Consider the following 25,365-nt stretch of genomic DNA (forward strand, 5'->3'; position numbering starts at 1 on the left):
CTCAAGACATGTGTACCTCTTTCTCTATTCTTGGGATGAGTTACACTTCTTCTCAAGTGACTCCTCCCTCATGGAATTCGATTCTCCTATTATTGACTCAAGGCATGAATTCATTTTGTAATTCATCTCCTTTCTCATCTATTTAAGCAAGAGCAAGTGAGAGAGTGAGAGTTGATGTAACATGTTCATTGTGAAGAATGGGCGCTGGTGTTGAGTGTGTGCAAGAGAAGTGTGAGAGAAAGTGAATAGTAAGAGAAAGGGAAGAGTTGAAGCAAATGTGAAGGACAAGATTTGATCAAGAGAAGGAAGAGATCTTCAAGGAAAGAGCAAGAGAACTTCAACTGCAAGTTGATCAGACATTAGTGACTTTATTCATTCTCTCTATCTCTCTCTCTCACATCCTATCTCTCTCTCTTTGTACTCTACTGAAGAATTGAAGAAATCTAATACTAAGCAAAATCATTTGGGTTTTCCCCTTGTGGGTTTTGCCTTGGTCATTGGACCTAACTCTTAGTGTCTCATATTTATGCTTGGATGTCTTCATATGATCCTTAAGTTCATGTTCTATCTATAATTTCTGATATGAAAAGTTGTGAAGAAGAAATTTGCATTCTAAGTAATTGTAAAAACATAGAACATTCAATTTTATGCAAAGTACATTTAGTTTTTTGCAAAGTATATTCAACTTTATGCAAAGTACATTAAGTTTTCTGCAAAGTACATCTAGCTTTTTCTGCTAAGTACGTTCAATTCCATTCAATTTTCTACAAAGTACATTCAATTTTCTGCATAGAACTTTCAAGTTTCTGCAAAGAATTTTTTAAATTTCTACACAGAACTTTCAGATTTTACCATGGCAAGCCGAAATTCTGAAGAAGAGGCCGGAAATCTAAATTTTGGAGCAGGTTGACTTCGGTTAACTTTGTGGAAGACAAGCTCATCAAAAGGAGAAATTAACTTGGCCTTGGAGGGGTCTTTGTCAAGGGTCATAGGTCTTGGAATTCGTCATATGAACATTCTATAAGAAGAGAAGAATTCTTGTGGGTTTTCCTCTCGAGAGGAGAGGTTTTGGCCTTGGCTAGCGACCTACATTTTGTGTTCTTTTGTCTCATTGATCGTCATTGTTTAATAGTTGTTTGATGATAAAGAACATAATCATAATCAAGTGAAAGAACAAGCTAATAATAAGTACATCGATTTAAGTAAAAGAACATCACAATCAATTATCAAAGTAAGAGAAATCACCTAATCTAGTTGCCCTCAATTTCTCAACATATACACGTTCTCGGTTGTAGTGGTTCTTAAATGAATAATAAATTAAATTTAAATTCATTCAATAATTAATAATAAAATGATAATATTTACAAATTAATTAAATAAACTATAATTAATTTAATTAATTGATTAAATATATCTTTTTTGTAAACTTGGTAAGACTACAGCTTCATCATGTCCAATATATCACCCCGATCGGGGCAGGAAATTGAACCAGTGACTTCGCATCAAGGAGTGTCTTAACAGAACACCCGATCATCGTTTATCCAAGACCCCGTAAAAAATTAATTAAATAATTGTATTTACATAATATAAGTTAATTAAATTTAAAAAATAAGATAAAATACAAGTTTTACATATTAGCCCTAGGCGTTGAAAATCAATCAAACTTCGAACAAGCACCATTTTCAAACCATAAGTCCAAATTCAACAAAATTTGAGTCATTAAGAGTCTAGCTAGAAACTGCAGATAATGAAATGATCAAAGCGGAAAACCAAGAAAATTAAAAATCTTGCAAAATTAACAAAATCAAAGCATGAAAGAAGTGATATGACCAAAAATTACATTAAGGGTCCCCATAATAAGTTTGAAAAATTATGGGGAGGTTGTGGCCACAACACAAGGTCAATTCTAGTATTCCATGCTCTGAAGTTTATAGCTCCTTCAAGGTTTTTTTCTGTCTTCGTGAAGGAATTCATGATGAATATGATCAATTAAGACAAAATATGTAGGATCTAAATGCTCTTGAAGGTGATCTCAATGCTCTTTTCCTTTACCAAATCTTTGATGCCATGTTGATTTTCTAGTAGCAAGCATGACTAGAAAAAAAAATCAAACTGATAACTACTTCCAATGACACAATTTGACTTCTTTAAAGGATTCCAGTCATTAAGTGGTTATACTTGAAAATTCCAACCATTAACTTCAGTAGAAGAATAGAGATCACAGTAAAAACAATGAAACAAGAGACACCAAAACTTCGTGGGACAAAACCCCACAAGTGGGAAAACCCAGTAATCTTTCCTTATGTGAGAGTTCAATTCATCAAAATGTACATTAGAATAATTCCAGTCAAAATGCCAATATTTTATCTCAATAATTTCAAAGTCAAAACTAGTCAAAAGAGAGAAAAAGTCAACAAACATTTCATAGCCAAAGTCTGAACAAGGGGGCTAGATTTCGACCGGAGGCTATTTTTCAAGGGGCCAAAATTTAACCTGAAATTCCACAGCCAAATTTTGGTCAAACTTCAGTAATTAACCTGAGGTAACCTCTTAGTCAATGGTAGAACAGAGATAGAACTTCAATCAAAGAATAGTCAACGAAACCACAAAAAATTCGACCTTCAAACATCATTTAATAACTTGAAAAAACAGCCCACGGGGCTTTGGATTGACGGTGAATGGGTGCGCTGTTAAGGCACTCCTTGCGATAGGTCACCGGTTCAATTCCCCGTGGGTGCTTAGTTTAGTCTTAACATAACAAAAAAAAAAAAAATAACTTGAAAAAACAAGAGAAAAATGAATCAATTCAATGTTGGTCAGTGGAAGTCAAATGAGCTAGTCAACGTAGAAATCAATCCCTTTCTTCTTCTTTGCATGTGTGAACAAATTTCTTTGTGATTGGTCGAACGAGTGAGTGAAGATGGTGCCAAATGAGATCCAATGAATGTCAATTTATATGTGTCAAGAGGTGGGATTATAACTTGAGTTCTGTTAGCGCTTGAAATTTCACCTCAGGCTGAGAAAGGTAAACCTCAAGGCAACATCAAACCATTTAGCCTTGTAGCTAGCCCTACGGGGCAGGAGAAGGCTCTCTCCGGTCTATCTCGGTAAAATCTTCAATAGATGAGATGACCAACAAGGTAACACTGATATTAGGCTAGTAAACTGATTAGAAAGGTTGATTTGGGGTTTTTAATTAAATGACGGGGTTGTTCCGGGCTGCATGGGCAAAATCACAGCTTGAACAGAGAAATATAATGAACAACACAGATTATCGATTGAGGCAAGGTAAGCAAGAAATTTAACACCAAATCTAGATTTAAATGGGATGGCAAGACTGGTGAGGAGCTGACAAGGGCATAGGAGATGAATCCCAGAGGAAAACATTAAATATGAACAAACTTATAGGCAGAGCATATAATACTATGAATTCTTACCTAAACACTTCATTTGTTCAATTAGAAATGATCATGTAGTGAAACGAAACATAACAGATCACATATGAAACACAAGAAAAATTTATGCTAAATTATCATACCACAGGAATCTCAGAAGTCAGAGCTGTGAAATTTCATTAAATTCTCTGCCAAAAACTGTACATGGTAAGCTCTGTTCTCCACCAGCTCTCAGCACTCAGAACCACCTCTTCTCTCCCTTACAAATGATTATTTTTATACATTAAATAAACTATTTTAGAAAAAACAACAGATCGACCCCCACAACAGGGGTGCTGTTTCAACTGACATTACAAAAATTAGAAAAGAGAACAACCTTCTATTCTAAAATAATACAATGTCCCTCTAAAAATCCTCTGGTGACTAATAAACATGGAGCGCAGATCTTTTTGACTTCTGAGGTCTTGAAATAGGAAATTGGTTCCTATTTTTCTGTTGCGGTTGATGTCTTTGTGGCGTGAATGAGGACCGGATTTAGTGCTCTGGCGGGGTTGACATCACCCGATTCCATATCTAAAGAGAAAACCTTTTTTATTGTAAATATCTGTTATTGGGGCGCCCGCATCATTCGTGAAAGTGGCGGTGGTGATAGTGAGGAGAAAACAAGCCACGACATCCAGTTTCATGGGCAAGATGTTCTAGCACTGCATGCGCAATTGCCTGTCCATCTGTTTTGAAAAGGGGCAGCATTACATATAAAATCCGATGATAATCAATGTGGAGGCAACAACTGTAGCTGCATATCCTTTCTGAATCGGAATTGAAGCCAGGAATAGACCGTTTACTCCTATTTCGATGTTTCTGTGGCTTTCGGTCTTTGACTATTTACTTTCCCTTTACCTGGGCCTTTTAAATCAAACTAATTTTTAAATAAAAAATAGCTCTTAAACTAAAATTCTTCCCTGAATAAAGGGAACCACCATTATGCGATCAAAAGTGGCTCCGTCATTCTTTCTGGCTTTGGGGCCATTTATTTCAAGTCTTCCACTACCGTTATCCTCTGTCTCATTCATTTCTTGCATCATTATGCCATTATTTCTGCAATGGTACCTTGGAAAGTTTTTCAGCTTTTATTTTACCACCATGAACGTTGATCCCCTGAACAAATGCTACGTGTTTGGAGAGAAAACTCAACATTTGGCGCAAAAGCACCATCTGGCAGGTGACAAGCAGGCGCAATTGGAATTTTCACGACCCATACATTTGAGCAGAGACTGCACAGTTCTTATCTTCCATCCCCTGTGATTTCGTAAAATACATTTTGTTGCGCATCATCCTGTGATGGAAACTTAATGGTCTGCCCATAGTAGTTAAGAAGGAACCGGTAGACTTCCCTCTTGTTCCAAACAACATCTACATGTGTGCTATTGTGTTTCTTGCTAAAGGAGATCCAACACGATGCACAAAGCTGCTTCGGTGGCCATATCACTTTTGGAAATTTTTTATCACCAGTTCCCAGAGCAGCTTCTTCAATCTTCAACCTCTCTTTAACCCGATTGTGTGCATTCCAGAGTCAAAGAACAAGGTCATATCGAGTTTTGAAAGGTTTCCTTAACGCTGGAACACATCTTAAAGAAATGTTAACGGCACTCTTCGCAGATGAAAAAATTGTGAACAAAATCACAAATTCCTGTGAATGTAGTCATGCTTTTACCGTCTTCAATCCTCACTGACAAAGAATGAAAAAGCAGCCAAAGGCCACAGCTAAATCCTCGAGTGTCATTTTTGCTGCCACGGCAGAAAATCCATTATCCACGAGGGACTTCTTTTCCACAGATGTGCGGATTCTGGAATGCACCTTTTCCAGGAAGCCTTGCAGTCTGTTTAGTATCAACTGACCATGGATATGAAGGCCAAAGTTCATCAAAATTTACAATTATCTCCCCACTCCCGATTCGACACCTTTTAAATGGATGATGCACTACCAGAATTTGCAAAAATCTTATGAAAGGGAGTCGAGAATCAGAATTGAATCTCTTCTTGTTCAAGAATATATCAAAAATATGTGTTGTCGCTTCCTCAATATCGTAGATGGATCGAGCAACCTCGGCTGGACTAGAAGCATTTGTTGGTAATTCTTTGTTTTCAAATTTCTCATCGTCCATTGGAGGCACATCAACATCTGATCTTCTTGAAGAAAACCGTAGAACCACTTTCTTAATGATTGTCTCCAAGCCTGCAAGATATAAATATGAACAAGTTACTAAATATGCACACCTCTAAAACAGGGTTCAATGTTAATTCCGGTTTTAATGCCTCCTCTCTTCCCCTTGTGTTCTTGCAAAACTTGCCTCAAAGACATATTATTCACAGTGTCACCACTAACAGGCACAAAATCACCTCGGATCACATTCCTCTGATAAATAAACAGCAGGGCATTCCCAGCGCTAACACAATCATTTAATTCAATAGCTGTGACAATGAAGTTTGTTCGGGATTTCCAGTGAGACTTCTCCAAATAGCTTTTTGCCTCTGATTGCTGATGATGTTTTGAATTGTGCTTGTGCAGGGATAGGAGCTTGAAGTCGCTGCTGCCTTTTGAAGAGCTGGAGAATAAATTACATAATCTAAAACAACACATTTAATGATTTCTTCTTCAAAACAGGGTTTTGAAGAAGAATCAATCTCTGACATGAGACGGAGTCTAACATCGGCTCCACTTGGGATGGCAGCTGCCACTTCGTGGAGGTGCCAAGAACCGCAGAACTTTGGGAGAGAAGACAGTGCCTTCACCCATTGGGCAATGAAGTCATCATCAACACAACTCTTGACTTATTTTCAAACTGAAACTGAACTCAAACAATCTTCAAGCAAACTAAAACAAGATGCTGCCCTTATGGCTGCTTATTTATTTACAAAGCTACCCTACTTTGCTGTACAAACACTAGATCAGGTAATACTAAAATGCCAAATTAACCATTCAAGTAAACCTGAGATTGATGCCGCTCGAGAATGCTTCCACGAGGTCACAGATGTAATTGCTGGCAGCCCTTCATGCACGTAATGACCCTGGTCACGGAAAAGACAGCCTGATCTGTCAATCAAACTGAAAAACATGTCCATATATGCCGCAATAGGATCACAGAAGCCAGACTCTGTTGGCTGCCCCAACTCTGCAACACATACTTCCAGCTGCACATTGTCAATGTATACATCTATAGGCAAGTCTGTTATTTCTTGTTGCGAATGAGGAAGGATTTCCAAGAACTTTTTAGGGTCTTGGAAATCATATGACTGAATTTGCTCGTCTAAACATTGAATCTCCTTCTCGATTCTTTCAACAATTAACTCATACAATTTAGTTTTGAAGACCTTCAAAGATTTCACGCATTGAAGCAAGGCACTGAAAAATCTTCATCAAATTCAGTATCTGCTAACTTCTTTCTTATTTCTTCTACAGCTTCACACAGGGTAGGGTTTGCCACATACCCTTCCATTGCATGAATAGATCAGTGAGCACTGAACTGTCTGGATCGAGTTGGAGTCGCCAGGTGAATGGTTCAGCCTGCATAAGTGTCTGACTGTTGTCCACCATCAGCATCAGATCTGCACTTTGATTGCATGTACTGGGACAAGACAATCAACAAATTGAATGTTCTCCCCAGTATGGTCGCCAGTATGTTAGCGCTTGAAATTTCACCTCAGGCTGAGAAAGGTAAACCTCAAGGCAACATCAAACCATTTAGCCTTGTAGCTAGCCCTACGGGGCAGGAGAAGGCTCTCTCCAGTCTATCTCGGTAAAATCTTCAATAGATGAGATGACCAACAAGGTAACACTGATATTAGGCTAGTAAACTGATTAGAAAGGTTGATTTGGGGTTTTTAATTAAATGACGGGGTTGTTCCGGGCTGCATGGGCAAAATCACAGCTTGAACAGAGAAATATAATGAACAACACAGATTATCGACTGAGGCAAGGTAAGCAAGAAATTTAACACCAAATCTAGATTTAAATGGGATGGCAAGACTGGTGAGGAGCTGACAAGGGCATAGGAGATGAATCCTTGTCAAACAGAGGAAAACATTAAATATGAACAAACTTATAGGCAGAGCATATAATACTATGAATTCTTACCTAAACACTTCATTTGTTCAATTAGAAATGATCATGTAGTGAAATGAAACATAACAGATCACATATGAAACACAAGAAAAACTTATGCTAAATTATCATACCACAGGAATCTCAGAAGTCAGAGCTGTGAAATTTCATTAAATTCTCTGCCAAAAACTGTACATGGTAAGCTCTGTTCTCCACCAGCTCTCAGCACTCAGAACCACCTCTTCTCTCCCTTACAAATGATTATTTTTATACATTAAATAAACTATTTTAGAAAAAACAACAGATCGACCCCCACAACAGGGGTGTTGTTTCAACTGACATTACAAAAATTAGAAAAGAGAACAACCTTCTATTCTAAAATAATACAATGTCCCTCTAAAAATCCTCTGGTGACTAATAAACATGGAGCGCAGATCTTTTTGACTTCTGAGGTCTTGAAATAGGAAATTGGTTCCTATTTTTCTGTTGCGGTTGATGTCTTTGTGGCGTGAATGAGGACCGTATTTAGTGCTCTGGCGGGGTTGACATCACCCGATTCCATATCTAAAGAGAAAACCTTTTTTATTGTAAATATATGTTATTGGGGCGCCCGCATCATTCGTGAAAGTGGCGGTGGTGATAGTGAGGAGAAAACAAGCCACGACATCCAGTTTCATCGGCAAGATGTTCTAGCACTGCATGCGCAATTGCCTGTCCATCTGTTTTGAAAAGGGGCAGCGCTACATATAAAATCCAATGATAATCAATGTGGAGGCAACAACTGTAGCTGCATATCCTTTCTGAATCGGAACTGAAGCCAGGAATAGACCGTTTACTCCTATTTCGATGTTTCTTTGGCATTCGGTCTTTAACTATTTACTTTCCCTTTACCTGGGCCTTTTAAATCAAACTAATTTTTAAATAAAAAATAGCTCTTAAACTAAAATTCTGCCCTGAATAAAGGGAACCGCCATTATGCGATCAAAAGTGGCTCTGTCATTATTTCTGGCTTTGGGGCCATTTATTTCAAGTCTTCCACTACCCTTATCCTCTGTCTCATTCATTTCTTGCATCATTATGCCATTGTTTCTGCAATGGTACCTTGGAAAGTTTTTCAGCTTTTATTTTACCACCATGAACTTTGATCCCCTAAACAAATGCTACGTGTTTGGAGAGAAAACTCAACATTTGGCGCAAAAGCACCATCTGGCAAGTGACAAGCAGCCGCAGTTGGAATTTTCACAACACATACATTTGAGCAGAGACTGCACAGTTCTTATCTTCCATCCCCTGTGATTTCGTAAAATACATTTTGTTGCGCATCATCCTGTGATGGAAACTTAATCGTCTGCCCATAGTAGTTAAGAAGGAACTGGTAGACTTCCCTCTTGTTCCAAACAACATCTACATGTGTGCTATTGTGTTTCTTGCTAGAGGAGATCCAACACGATGCACAAAGCTGCTTCGGTGGCCATATCACTTTTGGAAATTTTCGATCACCAGTTCCCAGAGCAGCTTCTTCAATCTTCAACCTCTCTTTAACCCGATTGTGTGCATTCCAGAATCAAAGAACAAGGTCATATCGAGTTTTGAAAGGTTTCCTTAACGCTGGAACACATCTTAAAGAAATGTTAATGGCACTCTTCGCAGATGAAAAAATTGTGAACAAAATCACAAATTGTTGTGAATGTAGTCATGCTTTTACCGTCTTCAATCCTCACTGACAAAGAATGAAAAAGCAGCCAGAGGCCACAGCTAAATCCTCGAGTGTCATTTTTGCTGCCAAGACAGAAAATCCATTATCCACGAGGGACTTCTTTTCCACAGATGTGCGGATTCTGGAATGCACCTTTTCCAGGAAGCCTTGCAGTCTGTTTAGTATCAACTGACCATGGATATGAAGGCCAAAGTTCATCAAAATTTACAATTATCTCCCCACTCCCGATTCGACACCTTTTAAATGGATGATGCACTACCAGAATTTGCAAAAATCTTATGAAAGGGAGTCAAGAATCAGAATTGAATCTCTTCTTGTTCAAGAATATATCAAAAATATGTGATGTCGCTTCCTCAATATCGTAGATGGATCGAGCAACTTCGGCTGGACTAGAAGCATTTGTTGGTAATTCTTTGTTTTCAAATTTCTCATCATCCATTGGAGGCACATTAGCATCTGATCTTCTTGAATAAAACCGTAGAACCACTTTCTTAATGATTGTCTCCAAGCCTGCAGGATATAAATATGAACAAGTTACTAAATATGCACACCTCTAAAACAGGGTTCAATGTTAATTTCGGTTTTAATGCCTCCTCTCTTCCCCTTGTGTTCTTGCAGAACTTGCCTCAAAGACATATTATTCACAGTGTCACCACTAACAGGCACAAAATCACCTCGGATCACATTCCTCTGATAAATAAACAGCAGGGCATTCCCAGCGCTAACACAATCATTTAATTCAATAGCTGTGACAATGAAGTTTGTTCGGGATTTCCAGTGAGACTTCTCCAAATAGCTTTTTGCCTCTGATTGCTGATGATGTTTTGAATTGTGCTTGTGCAGGGATAGGAGCTTTAAGTTGCTGCTGCCTTTTGAAGAGCTGGAGAATAAATTACATAATCTAAAACAACACATTTAATGATTTCTTCTTCAAAATAGGGTTTTGAAGAAGAATCAATCTCTGACATGAGACGGAGTCTAACAAGTTCAAACCCCTTCAAGTGGTGGGGTTGACTTGTCCAATTGAGGTTGACTTGGATAAATGAAAGATACATAATTTATCCTCCAATTTTGATAATTAAAATACTAATCGAAACTACTATTTTCCAACATCAATTGGCCTAGGTTGACCTCCACCTACTGTCCCACGACCTCATGTGTCACCTTCATGTACCTACAGAGTGGCTAGGTGATAGTTTTGTCACTCGCTCCGACGTCTGCTAACAGGGCACCTTTCTTGATGATCCAGGTGGATCTCCAAACACCAGTGGCATGGAAAAAGCTCAAAATTCAAAGTGGCGGAAAGATGATGAACTAGACATCAGATCGAAGTGCTCATCGCCCTGATTCTAACAGTGTGAATGACACTCCAATCCGATTCTGGATGAAGGAGATAGAGGTAGTCAAAGTTGGGTTGACTTTTTGATGACTGGGCAGGATTAAAGAAGGCGCAATTTGGACTTTTTCTGACAAACGGAATCCGGCCAACTCTAGCCAGATTCTGGGAAAAATTGTTGCCTCGTTAAAAATACTCCTTCGGTCCAAAACCAAATTTTCAAAAGCACGCAATTTGTTTTATTTAAACAAAAAATATTAAAAAAAGGGGGTGGCGGGCCACCAACCCCGCCACCCCAACCCAACCCTACGTAACTGCAATGTTAAATATGGAGGGGCAGGCCATGACCCCTGACCCCTCCCCACAGCCCACGGAATGCAGCAATAAAACATGGGGTGGGCGGCCATGACCCCGCCACCCCACAACCGTCCCACGGAACCACGGAACATGGCACCGTTATATGAAACGGGTGGTGGGCCAGCCCTTGGGGCACGGACCCAACCACACTCCAAAGGAAATGCACAATGTGCCAATCCATGACGACCGGCGGGAGGTGGGTAGGGGGCTAGCCGCCCAAGGCGGGCCCGACCCAACCTATAACTTAATTAAAGGGTTTGTTGAAACTTAAAAAAAATTGGTGTATAAAAAAAGGAGGAAGCAGGATTTGATCACCTGACCTCCTCCCTATTAAACAGATCTCCACCCAGTGCACCATAATAGCTTCATTGAGAAATCCGACACCCAGTTTATACTTAAATGCAGTTTGTCAGTGCACCCAGGCAAAGGAGGCAGTGCATGCAGTTCGAGGCAGAATTTTGCAGGAGGGCCGAATTTTCACTTTGTCAGAATTTGACAAATTTTATATGGTTTCAGCACTTCTCGATGCCTCGAACAAAATCGCGTTGTTTGTTTCTCCATTAGAGTTCTGAATTTTTCAGCCATTTTTTAGTATGGAGGTATAAAACTCCTTTTTGTAACTAGTGCTTGTATTCTTCTTTCTCATGCCACTTAATGAATGAAGGCCTCCCCATTGATCGAGGAGGGCCCAGAGACGTAGTCCAAGTTGGACAAACTCCGTTATCAAGTCTTTTTGTCTTCTTTCATGATTTATGTGTTTCTCCTCTTCTCTCATGTGCACATTAAGTTTTATATGTTAAGCTACAATTTATGCATGTAATTCTTTAACACATCTATAAGCAAAATATTTTGGATCAAGTGGTATCAGAGCAGGTCTTTTTAGATGTGAATTGCATGTTTGTATGCTAACAAGAAATAGGCTCCAAAGAGGTGAAGGGAAACTAAAGTATTTCGATCCCGAAGCGGGGCATGCACATCGAAGGAGAAACATGGCAGATGAAGAGGCTCGTCATGAAGAGGAGCGCAATTTCCACAAAACCTTCTATACAATGGTAGAGAATGTCGGTCAGTTGCTTTCAAGGTTGGAGAAAGCAGAAGAGAGAAATCCAGAAGAACAAGGTTCAGTGCATGGAAATGGTGGAGAAGAACCCCCTCCTTCTCCTTCCATGAGTGAAAGTTCTTCTTCCTCTCATCACCATCATCATAGAAATTCAAGGGATGCATCTAAGAAACCTTTCTTTAAATTAGATGTCAAATTTGATCTTCCCATGTTTAACGGTGTGTTGTGGCCAGCAACAACCCCCCTTCTTATTTAGTGTTATTACTAATACTAGATAAGTGGGGACCCTTATTCAAAAACTAAAAAAATTGATTAATGCTCACATTTCCTTTTTCAAACAAAACTTACTATCATAAACTTAGGAGAATACCCTCAAAAAATCTAAAAAGACTTAAGTTTTATGATAAGTAAGAATAAAATCACTCCTTAAAGCGCATCGCATCACAAAAATGGGTAATGGATACCTTCCCACAAGCGGAATTCTAAAAATGCGAAATTGCGATGCGAAATCAGGAACCCTCATCGCATCGCATGCCTTAAACATCACCTACGCTGAAGTGCCTTAAAACGCCGATATGTGATGGCGCATCTCGCGAATCGCATTTCGCAGAAAACACATTGACGGATGCTTGCCACACGTAAAGGAACTGCGATTTGCAATATTACGATATTGCGATCTGCGATACTACGATCTGTGATACTACAATCTGCAATACTACGATCTGCGATATTGCAAAGCAAATCGCAAAATTGCCTTATCGCAGCTCTGCACGGCCAGTTGTTCGAGAAATTTTTTCATAAAACCGAGGCCTAATTATGCGCATTTATGTTAATCAATGAGTTAGTTGGAAATCATTAATGAAATATGGTTTTGATCTTATCAAGGAGCCAGTTCATGTAAGGTGATATATTTTATATGTTTTCCGCATTTAAAGCTTTCCTGTCACCTTTTCTTATCATCGTTCTCACCTCATTTGTAAACTGCAGGAGCAAAGAGCTGAGAAGTATACAGAGCAGAGTTCAAGATATTATGGGAAAGAAGGGTAAAGCTCCCAGTTCTGAAGATAAAGAGATGACTCCCTTGTACACAGACACCACCTGTAAAAAAGATGTCAGTATTACTACTTGGGAAGGCATGTATAATTTACTTGAGGAAGAAGATCCCAAGGTAATGGAGGTCACGGCTACTGCAGGTTCACACGGGTCTTCTGAGGCATCTATTACAGATCTAGCATGTTCATTCTTACACAGGATAGCGGTGAGGACCAAAATTCTCCTGTATACAGACATGGTTAAATGGATACTAGATAATGTTGATATCACAAACCGACAATTCAAGACTCAGGGTCAAGGACTCATTGGCTCTTTCACTCCACAAGATTTGAAGCTCATGTATCATTTACCAGAGCCACAGGTGACTTATAACAAATATTTCATAGAAAATTTTGCTAAAGAAAATGAAGATTTAGCAGAATGCACCAAGGACTGGTCAAGAAGGGATGAACCACTAAAAAAGGATAAGCATGGTATGTATAGTACTGGTTCTCTCACCTCCCCATATTGCTTTGCTGCTGCTATGCTCTGTAGACTTTTTGGAAGGCCAGACATTAACAAATTTTCATCCGAATGGCTACCATTATTGGATGCCGCCATTAATGCTACTATTATGGATTGGGCTAAGATTTTGTCTGACAATTTAGCCATAGCCATTCTGAGTTACCGGTCTAAAAGGACTATCTCTCAGAGAATTTATCCCCCTTTCTACTTATCTGCATATGTGATGGATGCAATCTGTTATATTTCCAAGTTTCCTCTAATGGGTTGGAAATGGACTACTCAAGATCCCTTACCCATTCATATTTATCATAAAGAACTGTGGGATTCCAAGTTCACTCCTTATTTCTACAAGATTTGTCATGGAATCATGTTGCCTCTGTACAAAATGTTGTATGATAAAGGCCCTCCAAGATTTTCTCTCGAAGTAGAGGTCGATATGTTCCCTGTCGCGAGATGGTTCAGAGAAGAACTTTTCACATATGTCAGGGTATTCGGAAGTCTCACTTCCCCTCATGTTTTACCTTTATATGTTCCTGATAAACTACTGGCACGAGAGATTTCTTATCAGACCTGCGGAGAAGGAGGTATGAGTAAAGAATTGAAGGACAAGAAGAAGGCCATTTGGCCACAATTTCCTGTGGCCTGTGGGGCCTTTTCACTATTTGATGTAGGCCATGCGTTCAAAGAAGTAAACAACATGTCATGTCTACGATTGTTCAAATTTCCAGGAAGGTCGTTCGACCCTTCTGATATTGTTAAGAATTTCACTACTGCAGTCAAAATAAAGGTGTTTTCTAAAGAAGATGACCTTTTTGATGATATGTTCCAACAGAAAAGTACACTTAAAGAAGTTTTGCATTCTGCCCAAATGCGATTCCCTCCAGCAGAATTTCAAGAATTCAAAATATACAGAGAAAGGAGGTTAGCTAATATCCCTTTGGATAAATTACGCTTGGAACCTGTGAGGGAACCAACTCCCAGTATCAGTCTCAGTGGAAGTTCAGGAATAAACAGGTCTAAATCTAAGTCCGGGAGAGAAACGTCAGAACACTCCAAGAGGTCCGAGAGTGACCATAATAAAAGCGAAGGGTCAGTAAGGGATACTGCCCAGTCTAAGGAGCTCCCAGAACAATAGGTTTTGACCTCTCCACAGGTATATCCTCCCCCTCTCATCGTCCAGCCACCATCAGTCAGAACTGAGTTGGATAAAGAATGGGAGACATTCAATGACTTAATCAATATTGAGGGACAGAGCACAAAAACACCTGAGAGTAATGTACAGATGGTGAATGATATAGTCACAGGAACAACCAGCAATGTCCCAGAAATGGAACATATTCCCATTACCCCATCCTCTGAACTTATGCTCAAAATAGAGGAAATTCCCCCTCTTGATGTATTCTACAGCCCGCAGCATAAGGCTGTGGTGAGAAGACAAAGAAAGAAAAGGAAATTGGAAAGCGTGCTTTCTCATGATGCAGAACAATTAGACATCCTTTGGCAAGATCCTACCACTGATCCTACTGAAAATCTCACTAAATTATCTCAGATCGCAGGAGCATATGCTTCTGCAACCATTGATAAAGCATCTGAAGTACAGCAAATACTGAAAGAAAAAGAAGATCAAATACAAGTTTTGCAGCAACAGCTACAACAAGCCAGTGCAAATAGTGAAGCACAGAAACAACTTGAAAAACTACAGCAGGACTTTCAACAGATGCAGATAGGATACCAGAACAGTTTGGCCGAAAGAGAAAAACAGTTGCAGGTTATGCAAGAGATGCACAAGGATGATCCTAAGCTTACAGAATTCATTACAGAATCCATTTCCTTAAATGATCAACTGCTACAGCAACAAGAAATATTGTGCCAAAAAATATCACAATGGAGCTCTTATTGCGAAACAAGCGACAGGATTACTAATCAGGTCGTGGACTTGCGACATGATTACGATCTAATTGATAGAAGAGTTACTGAATATTTGGCTTGGCAGGAAACAGAGGAAGGGAAAAAGGCAGGTGCACCAATAATCAATGACACCCACAAAGAAACGCTCTTTAATAAATGGGATGCACAGATCAGGAAAGCAGAACAAGAAACAGAAGAAGCAGCCACAACAGCAAATAATATCATTGACTACATCAATGAAAATTTACACAGGGAAAATCTGATCTCAGATACCACTCCAGGATATCTACCAAATGTGCAGCATCTACAAACAAGATGGAGACAGAGGCTCAAGAAAAGGTAAAATCAATCCAAAGGTTAACCAAGTTGAATTGGGATTCTTACTGGGCGTACTTGGTAAAACCACACAGCTAGTGCATGACTCTCAAATGTGTCATCAATTTTGCCGAGAAGATGGCGCTAGCTCTTACCGATTTCGTTTTCGCAGGACAGCTAAAATCGGAAGTCGACTCGCCAACTCTCCTCAAGAAAATGTTGAACGCTTGCGACTTCAAGGAACATATACATAAATAGTTAGTTAGTAGTTTTAGTTTTAAATTCAGTTTTAGTTTTAATTTTGCTTTATTTTTTCCTGAAATGAGGACAGTCATTTAAACCGCATCCTACATTTTTGTAATAAATTATTTTTAGAATTAGTTAGTAGTATTTAAACCCTTCTCATGCATTTAGAGAAGGGTCCAGAAATTTATCAAAAACTTGTCCTCAGAACATGCACTTTTGCACCCTCCGAGGAGGTTTTGATGAATGAATGGAACAGGATTTATTGATATCTGCGTTTAATATCTACTACTGATGTTGCACTTTTGTACTCTTAGTGGATGTTGGATTAAGAAGAGATAGATCATTATTGTTGGAGCTCATGAGTAGAACTAGTTATAAATGGTACTTTTATCTCTTAACTATTTCTGCTTATGTGTTATGGTGATATTCATGTTCAGTTATTTATATATGAATGCTTAAATGCTTGAGTTATCATTTGGCACTTTTGTATGGTGATAACTATTTATTTATGCTTAGTATATGAGTAGCTTATTATGAGATATGTTTTTCACAACTGTTTCATCTAAATTTTTATATGAAATGGTTTATCTTTATTGAATTCTTTTCTCATAGCAGTTGAATGATCTTTACTACCAACTGTCATTTGAAATCATTTTAGATCGTATAACGGAAAGATTACATCCCGGGTTAGTTTAGAATTAGATATTTCTATTTATTAGAATACAATTGCATGTTGTTAGATTAGATTTAGAATAAAAAGCATTTTACTTAGGAATCATTAGGAAAGAAATATCAATTCTCAACACACACACATATATTGGGAAACTGGTCCCATATCCCTAGTTGGACCCACTATACCAAACGGAAAAGGAGTTGCTAACCAAGGTCCGAACTGGGTGGGTATCCCCCTTGTTGTAGACCCGATTTTCGGGGCTTCAACACGGTGAAAGTAATGCAGAAAAGTTTAACAACTGGAATAGGTAGATTGAATTCTATTGCAGGATTCAGCAGATCGATGAGGACAAGGCAAAGTTTCAGCTGGCCTCTCTTCGACTGAGTAGCACCACTCTCGTTTGGTGGGAGAGAAAATTGCGAAGCAATAAGAGTGTGGGTAATCTTCTTTCCTCATGGCCTAGTTTCATTTCTTCATTAAAGGAAAAATTCTATCCCTTGGGTTATAAACAAAAATCCTTAATGGATTGGCAATACTTAAGGCAGGGCAGAGGTCAGGATGTTCAAAGTTTTACAGAGGAATTTAGAAAATAGGAACTTAATTTTGGCATTGCACTTGACTCACTTGAAGTAGTAACTAAGTATATTGGACCATTACATAGTTACCTTAGGCATTCATTATTATTGTTTGAACCAAATACTATTGACTTCGCCAGTGTGAAGGCAATTCATCTTGAGAACAGGGGAAAAAATGAAAGAGATGATCATTTCAAGAAACCACCTTTCAAACCTCCAAATGGCAAACCCAAAGTGAAATGAAAAGGAAAGGAGAAGAGGACAGCATCAACCAAGAAAGATGAAGGAGAAAGACCTTATTGCACTCACTGCAAAAAGGAAGGTCATGACGACGATCATTGTTGGAAACAGTACTCGGAAAAGAGACCAAAGAAGTATGGAGGAAAAGGCAAGAAGAAGACAGTGGCAACTATGCAGCAAGACCTTGGATCCGATTTGGGAGATGAAGCATTGATCACAGCAGCAAGAACAAAAGGTACTCTTACACCTCATGTTAATTCTGAATCACATGAAGGTACTAGTTCAATAGATGAGTCTCTTCCTAATGAATGAAAGAGAATTGAGCTATTTCATATTAGAGTTATCATAAATCATACAAAACTGGAAACTCTATTTGATACCAGATCCCAAGGAAACTTAATTTCAGAGTCCTTGGTAAAGAAACTAGGCTTGGAAAGGAAACCACATCCAAAACCTTACCCACTTGGATGGATACATGATAAAACAAAACTGAATGTAACTAAGCAGTGCAAGGTTAAATTTGTGATCGCTTCTAAGTTAGTGGATGAGGTAAAACTTGATGTGATACCATTGGATATCTGTGGCATGGTGTTAGGGAGTCCATATCTATATGATAGAAAGGAAATCTTCTTCTGTCATGAAAACAAATACCAAATCACAAAAGATGGGGTAGAATATATTGTAAGGGCTCATCAAACTAAAATCAATGCCAGCCTTGTAAGTGCAGGACAAATGAAGAGGTTGGTGAATTCCAGTAAGGGTTGCATGCTTATGATTGTAAGGGGAAAAGATGCAGAATTATCCGATGCTTTCCAGGGTTGTGATCATGTGCATAAAAATGGATTATGTGAATTAATTTCTCACCATGATGAGATGTTTCAGGAACCAAGGGGATTACCTCCGAAGAGGGAAATCCAACATGAGATCCATTTACAGCATGACGCTCGTTTACCAAATATTGGCATTTACAAGATTTCGACCATTGAGATGGAGGAGATCAAAAAGCAAGTGCAGGAACTATTGAACCAAGGGGTCATCAGACCGAGCACTTCTCCATGCGGCTCATCGATTGTCTTAGTTCTGAAGAAAGATGGCACATGGAGGATGTGCGTGGATTATCGAGCACTAAACAAAATCACAGTGAAAAATCATTAACATCTTCCCCGCATTGATGACTTATTAGATCAGTTAAGGAATGCTATCTATTTCACCAAATTGGATTTGCGTAGTGGTTATCACCAAGTCCGAATTGCAGAGTAGGACGTGTGGAAAATCGCCTTCAAGACCAAACAGGGGTTGTTCGAATGGATGGACATTCCATTCATACTTTGCAATGCTCCAACCACTTTCATGAGGGTCATGAATGATCCCTTTAGGCCTTTCATTGATGAATTTGTTCTTGTCTATCTAGATGATATTCTCATCTTTAGTAAAAGTTGGAATGAACATGTATGTCATGTGAAGAAAGTGCTTGATGTATTGAAAAACGAAAAACTCTATGAAAAATTATCAAAGTGTGAGTTTGGGAAAACCTCTTTGGTTTACCTAGGTCATATTGTTGGTCATGGTCAGCTAAAAATTGATCCTTCTAAAGTTGAAGCAACTGTAAATTGGCCTAAGCCTACTAGTGTAACCGAGGTTCGTAGATTTTTAGGTGCAGTACAATATTGGAGGAGATTTATTGCCAATTTCTCTATTATTGCAACACCTTTACACGCATTGACAAGTGTAAAGCAAGTCTTTCAATGGGGAGGAAAGCAGCAGAAGTCCTTCGAAACATTGAAAGAAAAGATCAACACCGTACCAGTCTTGGCCTTACTAGATCTCCAACATCCATTCGAGATCAAGACAGACGCCAGTGGATATGCCATGGGAATTGTACCGTTGCAGCAAAAGAAGTCGATATGTTACCATTCAGAGAAGTTCTCTCAGGTTGTGATAAACTATCCCACTTATGACAAGGAATTATATGCCTTGGTCCAGAGTGAAAAATTGGAAACACTACCTGATCGGAAAGGAGACCATCATCCATATGGATCATCAACCCTTGTAGTATCTTCAGTCACAAAACAAGTTGCAGCAATTTTGTCATTTCAGGTGGATGGGTTTTCTTCAACAGTTTCATCTAGTAATAAAGTATAAGAAGGGCACTAGTAACAAAGTGGCCGATATGCTATCTCGCCCTCCTCTTTCTGCTTTTGTTATTTTGCATAATGCTTCGTTATCTTTCGAAATTTATGTTGAACAATATGCTAACAATGATGACTTTAAGGAGATTTATGCAAAACTAACCCATAGTTCACAGGTGGACAACTATCACTTGCAAGGGAAACTATTGTATCACCTTGGAAAATTGTGCATACCCATAGGAGAAAGGTTAAATGTAATCTGGGAGGCCCACACCTCCCTTGTGTCTGGTCATTTTGGTATTGAAAAAACTTTGTGTCATGTTCAAAGATTTTGTTTTTGGCCTTATATGAAGAACATTGTGACTTGCTATGTAAAGGGATGTGTGATGTGTTCTATTTCAAAGCCCTCTAATAGAAAACTTGGGCTCTACACACCACTCCCTATTCTGAGTCGTCCATGGGAAAGTGTGTCGATGGATTTTGTAGGAGGTTTGCCTTTGTCTAGAAAAAGTCACAACTATTTGTATGTCGTCATTGACCGTTTTAGTAAGATGTGTATTTTAATGCCTTGTAAAAAGTAGATCACTGCAGAGCAAACTGCTTATCTTTTCTTTCAGCATGTTTGGGTCCATTTTGGGTTGCCCATATCGATTGTGTCAGATCAGGGCTCTCGCTTTCTCGGAGAGTTTTGGACCAGCTTGTGGAAGATGATGGACACCAAGTTGAAAAGAAGCACGACATTCCATCCACAGACTAACAGCAGATAAAGGTTGTAAACCGCACCGTGGTACACTTGTTGCGAGGCTATTGTGGAAAACATCCTAAGTTGTGGGATGACCATCTTCCATATGTGCAGCATTCCTACAACCAAGCAGTGCACTCATCTACACATCGTTCACCATTTGAGACATGTTTTGCCTACCTGCCAAAAGACCCTTTTGATATGGTCTTTGGAAGGGAAGATGACTCCAGTGGACGTGATGACAGGGACAAAGCACAACAATTCATTCAATGGATCCAGTTGACTCACCAAGCAATACAGGAGTAGTTGGAGAAAAGTCAAGCCCGTTACAAGGCTCTACATGACAAACACCGAGTCGACCATCAATTTCAAGTGGGCAACAAAGTCTGGTTCCATATCAGTAAGGATAGGATAAAGGGAGAAGGGAAGAAGTTGCGACCAATCTGGTATGGTCCATTCACCATCTTTGAGAAGATTGGAAATAATGCCTTTCATCTCAATTTGCCGATATATATGCAGATGTACTCCATAGTGAATGTGGAGAACTTAAAACTGTATGAGCCACCATTGATCATGGACACCGAAGAGGTGGGCACAGTCCCTATAGTTGATGACTTTGCACCAGAGTATCTCGATGAGTTACCTGAAGACATCATCCTTAACAGAAGAACGAGGACTTCACGATGGGCAGACATGGAATACCTTCGAGTTGGTTTTAAGGGGATGCACCCTAGCACGGCAAAATGGCTGGAAAAATAAAGAGTGAGGGAACAATTCCCTCACTTGCCAATTGACTGATAAAGCTTTTGGTGGTCCAAAAGCTCCTCAATGGGGAGGATTGATCTAGGTGGATCTCCAGACACCAGTGGCACGGAAAAAGCTCAAAATTCAAAGTGGGGAAAGATGATGAACTTGACATCAGATCGAAGTGCTCATCACCCTGATTCCAACGGTGCGAACGACACTCCAATCCAATTCCGGATGAAGGAGATAGAGGCAGTGAAAGTTGGGTTGACTTGTTGATGACTGGGCAAGATTAACGAAGGTGCAATTTGGACTTTTTCCGGCAGACGGAATCTGGCCAACTCCAGCCAGATTTCAGGCAAAATTGTTGCCTCGTTAAAAATACTCCTTCGGTCCAAAACCAAATTTTCAAAAACGCGCAATTTGTTTTATTTAAACAAGAAAATATTTTTAAAAAGGGGGTGGCGGGCCACCAACCCTGCCACCCCAACCCAACCCTACATAACTGCAATGTTAAATATGGAGGGGCAGGCCATGACCCCCGGCCCCTCCCCACAACCCACATAATGCAGCAATAAAACAAGGGGTGGGCGGCCATTACCCTACCACCCCACAACCATCCCATGGAAGATGGCACCATTATATGAAACGGGTGGTGGGTCGGCCGTTGGGGCACGGACCAAACCACACTCCAAAGGAAACGCACAGCGCGCCAATCCATGAGGACCAACGGGAGGTGGGTATGGGGGCAGGTCACCCAAGGCAGGCCCAACCCAGCCCATAACTTAATTAAAGGGTTTGTTGAAACTTAAAAAAAAATCGGTGTATAAAAAAAGGAGGAGGCAGGGTTTGACCGCCCAACCTCCTCCCTATTAAACAGATCTCCACCCAACGCACCTGTTAGTGTCGGTATCTTCATCCCTCCATCAGAGATCAAATTCTCTTGTTGCATTTCATATTAGGTGTCCCGCCTGGTCATTTGCATTCCATTAGGCACATAGATCATCTGACGGTAGTGGCATTTCTTCAGTTTCCCTCATGTTATCTACCTGCTGGCACAGATTTGCTTATAAAACACATATATAGTCTCCTTTTTATCCTAAAATTGCAAATATTGTCTTTAGGGTTTCATGGCTAGTTAGGTCTAGGGTTTCATTAGGGTTTCGTCAAAAAATAAAATGTGTTAAATTGTCCAATAATTGCCAACAGGCCATGAGGAGGTTTTAACATCAATAAATTGCATCGCCAAATGTTCGAAAATGTGTTTTTCCTCAAAACTCTGTTTTGAGGAAAAACAGAGTATTTAGCTTTAATTGTTAGAAAATCATGAAAATTTTGTTATCCTCATTGTAAATTCATTCATCTGCATCCTGGTTTCTTTCCTTAGCCCAGAAGCTCCAACACCTGCAAAAACAAGCAAGCTCAGGTCATAAGTAGTGAAAAAGTTCAAAAACAGAGTTTAAAGATAAATTCAAATCCAAAACATTATAAAAGTGGGTTTCATGAGCCAAAATTTCAAAAGCTCTTTGTTTATAAGCTATTCCTTCATGTGATAAGCTCATTTGCAAAAGAGAAGCAAGATAGAGCAAATTTGGTGAGCAAGTGAGAAATTGGGCGAAAATCTCTGTAAGAATACTGGTGCGGCGCACTGGGCAGGAGGTGCGGCGCATACAGCCAGCGCGGCGCACTGGGCCTTAGCACTCAGTGCATTTTAACACGAGCACAACGCATTGGTGGGGCGCGGCGCATTGGGCATGCTGCGCGGCGCATACAACCAGGAAGCCCGAAATTTACCAAATCCGCTCCAAAATCGCTCAAAACGCATTGATACAAGTAGGTTGAACTTCATTCATGGTTTTTCATACAAGATTAATGGTTGTTGATGGTGTGTGTTTCATGGTGCTTGTGTAAAACAATCAAACCGTACCTTTTAAAATACTTCAAAGAAACTTGTTGCTAGGGTTTCAAATCACTGTTTTGTCACCAAGTTCACTCCCTCATCTCATTTGTCCTTTGATTTCATCATTCCCTAAGTTCCCCTACCCCCATAAGTTCACTAATTCCCTATCCCAAAATCCCTTTCCCAAATTTCCAAATGTAAACCCCAAACCCTAATCCTATACAAGAACTCCCATAATATCCCATATTTCCCTAATTAAGTCTATCCCAACAATCCCAAATTTCCCACTAGTTTTCCCCTCTCCTAACAATCCCTTGTTTCACTGTTTTCCCTTGGTGGCAGAGATCAAGCGCATCACCAAAAATAGTCCACCATAGTTTGACACATCAGCTCTTATTTCTCCAAGGAAATTTGTCTACCAGCAGCTATGGCGTCTGATCCTTCATATGATTATGAAGAGGAGATGCAAAGTGACTCACCCATAGAGGGACATGCACCCAGGAGGCCTCATAGAGGTGGCAGACATATCAGAGAAGAACCTACCACTCTTGCCAATTTGCAGGCTTGCCCTCTTGCCATCTTTTGTTTCTAGCATCAATCATGTTATGAATTTTGTGAAAAGGTTGCTAATATTCAGTTTCATCATGAGTTGGCCCGCTTATTTGTGTTGCATTTGCATGGTGATCAAGCCACTCTTGCTGGTGTTACTTTCACATTAACACCAGAAACTATTTCATTGGCAACTAGCATACCAAACATTGGAGAACCATGGAATAAGAGACAGAAGATTGACCAGCAACACTATGAACCATACATCAAACCTGGTTTTCTAAGGCATCTCAAGAGAGTGTTTCCTTTTCAGTTTCTCAAGGATGAGTATGCTCCTTTAATGAAACTCATCATGAAGTATTTCACCTGTGAGGGTCGGTTCTCCCGCTTGTATGCTTATCACATCAGGCTGCTGATGCATTTCACTCAGGTGCAAATGATGAACATTCCTTATTTCATATGCCGAAACATAGAGAAGATGACCACTCTTGTGCAGCACAAGACCCTTCAGTAGCAGTTCAACAGTATTTATCATTTTGCTCTCATAAAAATTGTGGTCGTTCATCAACTTGGTTTACAAGGCATCACTTGGGATGAATTCATCTCTCGTGAATTTTTTAGAGCTTCACAGGGACCTTCAAAGGTTGGGCATGAGACAGGTGGACCTTCTTATCAACAGGGCCATGAGACCGCTAGTGTGCCGGTGTTCATCTCTTATCAGAGAGGCACTAGACGGTTGTTTACAGCAGCGAAGCGAGTGTTATCTCCACCCGGGGTGGAAGGGGCCTCGCTTCCTCCATCAGCACAGTAGGTTCAGGACTGAGGAAAGAGGCCTCTACAGGAGGAAGGACCATCAGGTGAGCGAGAGACTGATTTCATCCTCATTGAGGGTGATGATACTGACATGGGCCCACAAAGTGCAAACCTTAGACAGATCATCAAGGAGCAGCAGGAAGACATTGATGCCTTGTCCACCAACTCGGATAGATCCCAGTGGACTATACAGTACTTGGAGCAGAGGAACAAGCAGCTTGAGGATCAGCAGGTGGTGATGGAGTTATAGAACATTCGGCAAAACCGCCAAAGTGCCCGAAGGAGAAGGGTGGAGTTCACTTCCTTGGAGCAAGAGATCAATGCCGATAGGGAGTCATGGCTTGAAAGAGTCAATATCCACTTGGAGAGGAAGCTGGAGAAGGCAATAAATGAGAAGAATATTCTTAGAAACTTGTCATATCATTACTTGTCCCGAAACTTGGTGTGCCAAGCAAGAATCAGGAATCTGAAAGCAAAGCTAAAGAGAGCATCAAAGAGGCAAAAAGAGGATGAAGGACTTCAAATCTTGGCTGAGGCTTCTTTGGCCCATCACAACACTTGATAGAGAAGACTCGGCCCAAATTTCAAGAAATTTGGAGCAATTTTTGCATTTTTGTAAATTTTTGGCACAAAAAATAGAGTTTTCCTCCCTATATGTCGCGCCATGTGGCGCTCGCTTTTGCTAGAGGGCTCCAAATCACAAAACTTTGCATTTCTAGATTTTTCATGAAAATTTATGCTTTCCTACCTATGGCCAAGAAATTTGGGCAGGTTTTGAGCCCTCAAAAGGTCAAAAAACACTCAAAAAATGACCTCACTGCCCCTATTTTGACACACAGGAAGCAGTGTTGGGAGAATGGACTTTTGGGGGCCCAAATGGGGGCCAAATTGAAAAATTTCACTTGGGTTGGAAAGTAGACAGGTAGACCTTTCCAGCAAGCACACCTGTAGCTCATTTTGACACCGGGAAGGCCTCCAAAAGTGGGTCCAAACAGGTGCTACGCATA

The 25,365-nt window shown here is 39.9% G+C and overlaps 2 pseudogenes; both read right to left on the minus strand.

The window, feature by feature from the left end:
• Positions 1–4,680: 4,680 nt before the first annotated feature.
• On the minus strand, positions 4,681–8,573 carry LOC149186603 (sulfhydryl oxidase 1 pseudogene; annotated as a pseudogene).
• A 200-nt stretch (positions 8,574–8,773) lies between these two features.
• Positions 8,774–25,365, minus strand: part of LOC149186604 (sulfhydryl oxidase 1-like) — a 34,518-nt pseudogene continuing 17,926 nt past the window's right edge.

Source organism: Pinus tabuliformis, chromosome 3_1, assembly GCF_031772625.1.
Source record: "Pinus tabuliformis cultivar Carrire ecotype Pingquan chromosome 3_1, CPIR1, whole genome shotgun sequence".
Classification (NCBI taxonomy): domain Eukaryota; kingdom Viridiplantae; phylum Streptophyta; class Pinopsida; order Pinales; family Pinaceae; genus Pinus; species Pinus tabuliformis.